Source organism: Plectrocnemia conspersa, unplaced genomic scaffold, assembly GCF_051122295.1.
Source record: "Plectrocnemia conspersa isolate PC_06_02 unplaced genomic scaffold, ASM5112229v1 ptg000006l, whole genome shotgun sequence".
NCBI lineage: Eukaryota > Metazoa > Arthropoda > Insecta > Trichoptera > Polycentropodidae > Plectrocnemia > Plectrocnemia conspersa.
The window spans coordinates 5,622,703-5,631,382 of record NW_028277170.1 but is presented as its reverse complement, the minus strand read 5'-3'; the positions used below and the strand labels follow the sequence as shown (position 1 = coordinate 5,631,382).

Genomic DNA, 8,680 nt, shown 5'->3' with positions numbered 1-8,680 from the left:
GTATTTAAACATTGGACTATTTGTATAAATTCCAATTATTTTTAATAATATATCTATTTCGGGCAACTAATAGATTTTGTGCTGTTATTTTATTTTCATGTTCACTAAATCTATAAGTTCAGTCACTAATTATTTACACGCTCAAAAACTTTCAATTATGCGGTGTCAGTGATATCTGTGGATTTATTGACATATCAAATAGTATTGAACTCGGACCGTTTAATTAATTTCAATTCGACGTTTTCTATCGCGTTTAATGCATCAATTAAATACGTGGCAAATGCTTTACTATTTCACAATCAGAAAAATAACAGCTTTCGCCTTATTGAAAGCACTAGTTTGGTTCAAATAAATCGATTTTGAATTTATTTAATTTACTCATAGCACTGCTTCAGAAACCAAAGTAGTCGATTATTATTAATTCGAGGGCGCAAAACAATAATCTTATAATAAAAATTGCAATTTGGCTCTAGTTTTTATTTTTTAAATAAATGTTAAATTTACATTTAATCTTACGTTTTTATTTTAGTTTATATTTATAAAATATTATACATGGCACTAAATTTGCTTTTTTTTCTGATTCTATTCATAAGTCATTGTGTCAGTCAAAGAATTCTCCTACCAGCCTCTTCTAGTTCGGATAAGAGTCACCATATATCAATACTAATCAGAGATTGCATCATTCTGCACTAGTTGCGACAGTTCCCTTAGTGAAATCCAACATGAAAGATTTACTCCAGTTTATCAGTAAGTGAGTGTATTTAGGACACAATGCTTCGAAAGTGTGTGAATAATGTTGACAATTTTTGTTACATTTATGGAGAATTCACGTTTGTTTCGCAAAAGCGAAATATCGTAAAACCGCCTACAAACTACACTTACACTTTGATTGTAAGCTTGCAGATTAGAATAAAGCATAGTCCCCACGCAGTTATTGCGCAACAAAAATTTTGATCATAGATGATCAATATAAACATGTATGTATATTTAATAATTCGTAAATACAGATAAAAAAAATGTCTGTACATGAAACATATGTTAATATGATTGTAATTTAAAAATATTTTTCAATTGTATTAGTCATTTACATTGCTATGATACACTTATGCTTGCCTACACTCTCTGGAAGTTGTCCGAACCGAAGTTCAAATGAAGTCGGCCGAGGTCGCCGACTTCCCAGTAGCGGCCACACTGCCACAAATTTCATATGCCGTCCGGACGGCGGCCGTGAGTGACCGCGATCGAAAAATGTGCCAAATAATCACAATTTTTAAATTGTCATATTATAAATATTCAATTTACGCAAAATCTTTGTCGGCTTTTTCAAAATGCCATGAGGCATAAAAATGATACTTCAGAATACGAACAACACATCTGTGACTATTCTAGAATTTGTCGCCATCGATTCTAAATAAGAATTCGTTATGGTGTGACATTTATATAAACCGATCTAGGAAAATACATAAGGATATTCGAAACGATTTTTTTTAACAAAATCAAGTACCACTAATTCTTTTTTTAATATTTAATTTTATATAAAAAAAATATAATAACGATCTGTTAGAAGAATATACTATCAAAAATATAATTAATCTCTTTTGGTGCCCTAAAATATTTAAAGATGTCAGTAAGAGTCTGTTAAAGTCCCCGATAAGCATGTGGTATTATAACTTGACCACGTGACCACGATGCAGCGTTCGTCATGCATGTTAAATTGAACCGAGTTACTCGTTCTATCTCAGTTTACAAAAAAACATATCATTATCTCTCTGACTCTCGTCACTTAGCACGCGAGAGAGCGAAAGGGGAAGTATCTAACCGCTACGGTCCCTTTGACTCCGGTCCTTTTGCCGACAATGTTCGGAAGCGCTCAAAGCTGGCTAAGTCGACTGAATTACTCTCCCGTTCTCGGTAACCTCGGACAGCTTCCGATAGATTTTAGAGCGGGCAGAACCGAACTCGACCGAAGTAACCCACTATATTATCCGTCCTTGGCCAACCTTGGCCCACTTCCAGAGAGTGTAGTGCAGGCATTACATATTCTCATTCCTCAGCCACCAGAATTATATTCACTTGACACGGCAGAATAAGAATATACAGGGAAGATAATGATGGTGCAGAGCCATAAACATTCACAAATTCAGATTTCATTCCGGCAAAAAATCAACAAAAACCTCTTAACTGAATTTAATGACTCAAATTTGTTAAAAATAAATCTGAGCTTCTCGGATCCAGGTTACAGCAATGAATCTGTGTGTTCTGTTTTCGTCATCAACATTTACATTCATTTTTTAACGATGTAAAAAGGCTTATCAATTTTAGCTATAAACCAAATAAATGTAGAGACCTAAAAGCAGTTGTGTTATATAGCGGCAATACATTACCCTCTGTTCCTATAGGACATGCAAAACAGGTAAAATAATGCTATGATAACATAAAGCACATTCTTGTAAAAATCGGCTATCAAGAACACAAATGGCAGGTCTGTATTGATTTAAAAATTGTAGCTATAGTGCTCGGACTTCAGCTAGTTTGTACAAAGTATTGTTGTTATATCTGTAAATGGGATAGCAGAGACAGAGCACTACATTGCAAAAATAGAGAATGGCCACGAATGACATTACTAAAACCTGGATCAATGAACGTTATAAATACAATCCTCGTAAATGGCAATTTGAGAATAATACCAGATTTGCATATAAAATTAGGACGCATAAGGAATTTTGTCAAGCCCGTGGATCTTAATCTCCGCATGTAAATGAGGCCGAAGTTAAAGAGGGGATATTGGTGGGTCCAAAAATCAGGCTCTTATACACACTTGTTGTAATAAAAAATAAGCTTATAGTTCTTTCAGAATAAGAGCAAATACCAATGGTTACCAAGGACTAGTGGATAATATACTGTTATGTTATGAAAAGACTTTTTCTGTGGTTCTGTGAAAGACGAGCATGACGAACACTTTCATTAAGACATATCTGGTATGGAGAGACACTATCAAGGGAAACGGAGCCCATCAATGTTGGCAGACTACTGTCGGTATATTACGTGTGAAACACTTAATACTAAGCTAATATTGTACAAGAGGGCGGTAAAGAAACAACGTACCATGCAACTAATGCCCAGTTTACATTGTGCTATTGTGTTTTTAACAAGTAGATTTTGTAGTCTTATTTTAATAATAATTAATATGGTAAAAACTAGAGCTAATTCAAGGTTTTTATTGTCATTTTTGAACTTAACACGTCAACATCATTAAGAGTTGGCATACTTCCTTTCTGAAGCAAAAAAAAAACGTTGCCATTTCTCGATCAGTAATTATTATTTTTTTATTTTGTCAGTGTAATTAAGTGTTTTATAATTATTAATTAAATATACACGTTAGTCCGTTGTGATAAATAGATTTAATTTTCTGGCATCTCAAATGGTTTCATCGATGCGGAAGCAAAGGTAATATATCACTTTTTTTAATTAGTTATACAACTTCATGTAATTATTCTCAAAAAAATCTATAAACGGGCTAATGAATATTGTTATGTTAATGTTTTGTATCGTTATTTAAACATGTAATAAACGTTATGATTTATGAAGCGCTGTTTTATTATTAATATGAGTTAGTTGCCGATTTAATTAGCCTCTTGTAGGCAAAGTTAAAAAAAAAGCAACATAATAACACTGCACAAACAACTAGAGCAATTTGTCGTAATCGAACAAATCGAAAGTACATTATGTATCATTAAAATGTACTATTATATAGCATGGCATAATATAATATATGGCCCGTTAGCGATATTTCGTTCAGACATCAATCGGAAGAAAGTGAGCGCTCTTACACTAGATTATGTAAGGTCTTTCGCTCTACGAAAAAGATTGCAATTTTTTTTCATATTAATTTATGTAAATGCTTTTTATCAATGTTTTTTATTACTCCCTTTGACTTATCTAAAGACAGGAAATAATTAAAACTTGTATCAGTATTTATCGCCGAACAATCGCAATACTTACCTGAATACGAATTGCGTGTACACGAGCGAGAGTCGATAGAATTAATTATTGGAGCGAAAGTGGACATAAAATAAAAGATCAAAAATACTCACATGAGTGAAATTAAACAATAATATTATACAGGTTAGTCCAAAAATTTCTAAACTTATTTATTAATTTATTAAAATTAAATTATAGGTGGACGAGAAAATATCAGAATCGCAATCGGACGGTCATGGCCAAGGAAGAGTTGGCAAGTACTCCAATCCTAACATTTACAATGAAGAGAAATATGATCGCCTTCTGGGATCTACATTTTGAGCACCGAAGGGTTGTAAGCTATTGCTTTAAGCAATTTTTAAAAATGTTTAATTATATATACACATTTGCAAGTTGACAGTGAAATGTATTAAAAAGTAATGCACTGGGAAACAATAATGGGTATTATCCGTATTCATTTAAATATAAACAGCGAAGGAATTTACTTTAGCAAGCTTTAGTATGCGGTGTACTAGGGCATCATAAAGGGTGCGCAATACTAAAGTATTCCTAAAGTAGCGCGCATCTCTATTGATCTGATATAAGTGTGCAATGTGCAGACTGGATTTTAAGTGCTTCTCGAAAATCACACCAAGACCCTTAATAAAGAAAAGCCAGTCTAGAATATATCTATTGAGATGGTTTGAGCATTCCGCCGGCATCAAGTGCCTTGAAAATTAATTGTGTATTTTATGATATTAAAAGCAATTAGTTATCGAAAGCATATATATAATTGAGATTCTCCTACAGGTCAAGAAAATCTGAAATCGACTGAACTCTCATAAAAATTTAAAAATGACACTGATAGGCAATTGGTTATCATATTAATTATCTGTGGATCACACCAGAAAAAAAATCAAGTAAAATCGTAACCGAATAGAATTTTTTATTTTAAAAAATATACATTTTTTTATAAATTTTTTTTTTATTAATAAACTAAGCTATTTATTTTTAAATTATTAATCATCTTATGGAACACCTTGTATATTATATTAAATTATAGAAAATATCATTTGAAGTAAATAATTAAGATGATGTTCACTGAGATGTAGTATTTATGTATACATTTTATAGTATAGAAACTTGAAGCAAATTCAACGATAATTGTTTCAGACTTTCTACATTTTTATGAATGTCATAATTAAGATGAAAATTGCCTAACTTATCAAGCGACGGTGAAAGTTTATATTGCAATATAAAATATTTGTTTTCTGATTAAATAAAAATAAACTCCATCTGAACTCAATAATACGATTGCTACGAGCAAACATTACTATTCTAAAGCTGCCTATAAAATAATGGAAAATGATATTATTTTTTTATTAGATAATCTTTATAGATTAATGAAAATATTTTATTGTGTTTAAAATATTTATGTAATAAAATATTACACACACAAATATATTAGGTAATCTAAAAATTAATCTCATTTTTATAAATTTAATACGTTTCTAGTGGACATGAAGAATCAACATTTCGATATTTAAAAATAAAAATAGGCCATAAAATTGTTGATTAAGTATAATATAAGCAATTTATACATAATTACTTTATATATAAATTTCTTAAATGTATGTGATTCATTAGATACCAGTTAATGTCATAAATTGTTTAAAAAAAATTCAAATGGAATATTACGATATCAAGAAAAGTTCTGCATGTGAGAGATCAGAAAAGTTAGACGATGATTTCCTGGCTGCAGAAATGGAAGCAGATCCTACTCAAACTATACATCAGCTGGCCGAGAAACTAAACAGTGCATAGACAAATTCAGTAGATTGGGAAGGCTTGGAGACTACGTGAATTTGTTCCACACGAATTGAGCTAAGATAACCGCATATCCCAATAACTTCTGGATTTTGAAGTTAAGTGGACTTTATTCAATCATTTAATAATCGGGGATGAGAAAAGGATGTTGTGAGAGGTAGGAGAAGGTTATATATTTAAAATAAAAATTAAAAATAAACATACAAAAATGATTTTTTCGTTTCATTCAATTCGAGATTACCTATATATGAACTGCTTTAAAATACTGGTTTTATTTATAAATCTTATTACACAAAGCTTTCAATGTGTCTAGTTTCAACATAAAGTGTAAAGAATGTCAACTATGTGATCTGTTTGCTATAGATCTTAATCACTATTGCCTTGATCCGAAGAATTTTATTTTCAGAGAGGTACTGCGACATTTCGCCGTGCGACGCACATATAATACATCAAGAGAAACCGGTTCTTGTGGTACTCCAGATCCTTTTGGATCCATCGTAGCTGTCCTCGCCTTGATACAAAAAGACCGAAAGACCAAATGAGAACTCTTGAGAAATGCGAACGGCCCTCGAAAAATTGCGTAACTATGCAGAATATATGTAACGCGCATTAAAATTCCGCCAGATATAAACACTATGTATGTATCTGGTACATAAATATGTACAGAATGCTTCATAATACTTTTTATGTTTAAATTAAGTTCTGCCATAGCCATCGAATCTTAAAGAGCACTTTAAAGATATATTGCACTTCTATGTTGTTTAAAAAGTTAAATCAAAACTGATCTTAATTCATATTAAAATACAAGTGCAAAGCATTGATTGATAACACTTGTTAACACAATTTTTGTCCCTTTAAAGTAAAAAAAGCTAATACCGATAGAAAATTTTTCGCTAATTTCAAAATCGTAAATATTACAGGTTATTGTGGGATTTCAATATATGATTCGTTTTTTTTCGGGAAGCAACACCGATTCGACAACAATTGACTCATGTTTCTAACTTACTCTTTAACTGAGCACATGTTTTGACGTGTTTTTGTAAGTTAATAGTAATTTTTTTTTAAAAGTGCCTTGAAAGTGCAAGACTTTTTTTGTTATACGTGCGGTGAATTTACACCAGCTTTTCAAAGAAAATAATGACGGTTCTGGATCAAAAGGCGTATGAATTTTATTTCAAGTGCCAGAATATATAATTGAACGGATAACACATTCGTCAAAATTTGTCGACCAGTGTAATTAAAGATAGAAAATAAATAGTCTACAATTTATTATGAAAACTTATGGGGTGTTTCTAAGACAAAGCTCAGATTAAAATGTATACTAAGCTATGTTTGCTGCAGGCATTGTTCTTTATATTTCAGAAACCCGTCTGCACAACGAATGTGCAAAGTAAAGCCCTAAAGCAATTTGCGTAATTGAAATTACACCCAAGGAAAATGATGTCTGATCATACCAGCTAAGAGATAAAATTCACCAAGAGCTGCGATATCCAATTTTTACTGGTCAATCAGAAAGGTTAAATTTTGCACGACACTGATTTAGCTTTCGAATATTTCACCACACCATAAATTAATTTAGCATTTATTTATAACACAATAAGGTCAATAATATTTTTTCAAATATAGAACTCCACTATAGAAATAAAATGTGTCGGTTCTAATAACGCTAATTGATCAATTAAGAAAAGTGTGTTTGAATTTTTATACAATAGTTATAAGGTTATAAGCGAAAGAATTTTCCTAGCAATAATATAAAAAAAGGTAATTCTGATATTAATACAAGACCTCAATTGTATCTATTGTTTATATTCACAATAAAATTAATACCATAGACTTATTTTTAAAATAATATTGTGTGTTCAATGAATAAGACCCATCAATAACACTCTACTTAATGATCAATAAGTCGAGTAAATTGCTTAGTATGAAATTTTGTACTAAGCAATGAAACATTTTTTTGTATTGTACCTAACAATGAAGCACATTGTGTACAATCATACATCCGGAATACAATCAACGTTTGAATTAGACCCTTCACTCTGTACTTAATAACAAATAGTAGGCTGTATCATTAGATTAAATAATATAGACACATAATTTATATATTTAAAAAGCACAAATTTAAAGTGATAATAATTGAGAATAACTGGTAAAAAGATAATTATTTTAAATAGAAATGAGGATTTAATATTGCTCAAAAATTATATTAAAAAGAAGAACACAATAAAAAGAACATATTAATAATTATAATATCTTTTTGAATACAATAGTTAATTTTTTTTTGATATATAACTAATTTTTAAATTAATAATACCTTTGTAATAACCATAGAAACCATATAAAAATAAGTTGAACGATTGCGCTCATTAACTATTAATGTAAAACTTGAAACGAAAGCCTAATTAAAATATTTTAAAATCAATATTAAAGACAAGGTTTTATTTTATAAACGATGTTCTTAATCTAAAGACAATGACATAGTATAAACACAACACGTCTATATGTTTGTTTATGCTGATGACAAATCACCTTAATATTATATGTATGTAAGAAAATTTTCTTTTAACATTACATAATTTATTATCAAAATACAATAATAAAATACACACAGGTTTAAACATAATACAGGTAACATAAAAAATATTTATTAGTAAAAATGATTACAAAACAGATCAGCTCCTTGTAGCTGACATTAAATAGATCAATGTGCAATATCAGCGTATTAAGGAGCCGGATGGCGATAGTCATAGGCGAGTAGGCTGGTTTTTTACAAAGGAATTCCTTTGGAAAAGTTTGCTGATATAACTAGAGAATAATTGAGTTAAATCATATAAACAACCAAGGTCTAATACTTTTTTTACTAATAATCCATGACAAACCTTGTTGAAGGCCT

General features: G+C 30.5%; 1 protein-coding gene across 26 annotated transcripts in view; it reads right to left on the bottom strand.

The window, feature by feature from the left end:
- Positions 1 to 8,680, bottom strand: part of LOC148234084 (coiled-coil domain-containing protein AGAP005037) — a 278,647-nt gene that overhangs the window by 45,529 nt on the left and 224,438 nt on the right. The gene's annotated exons all lie outside the window — the stretch shown is intronic.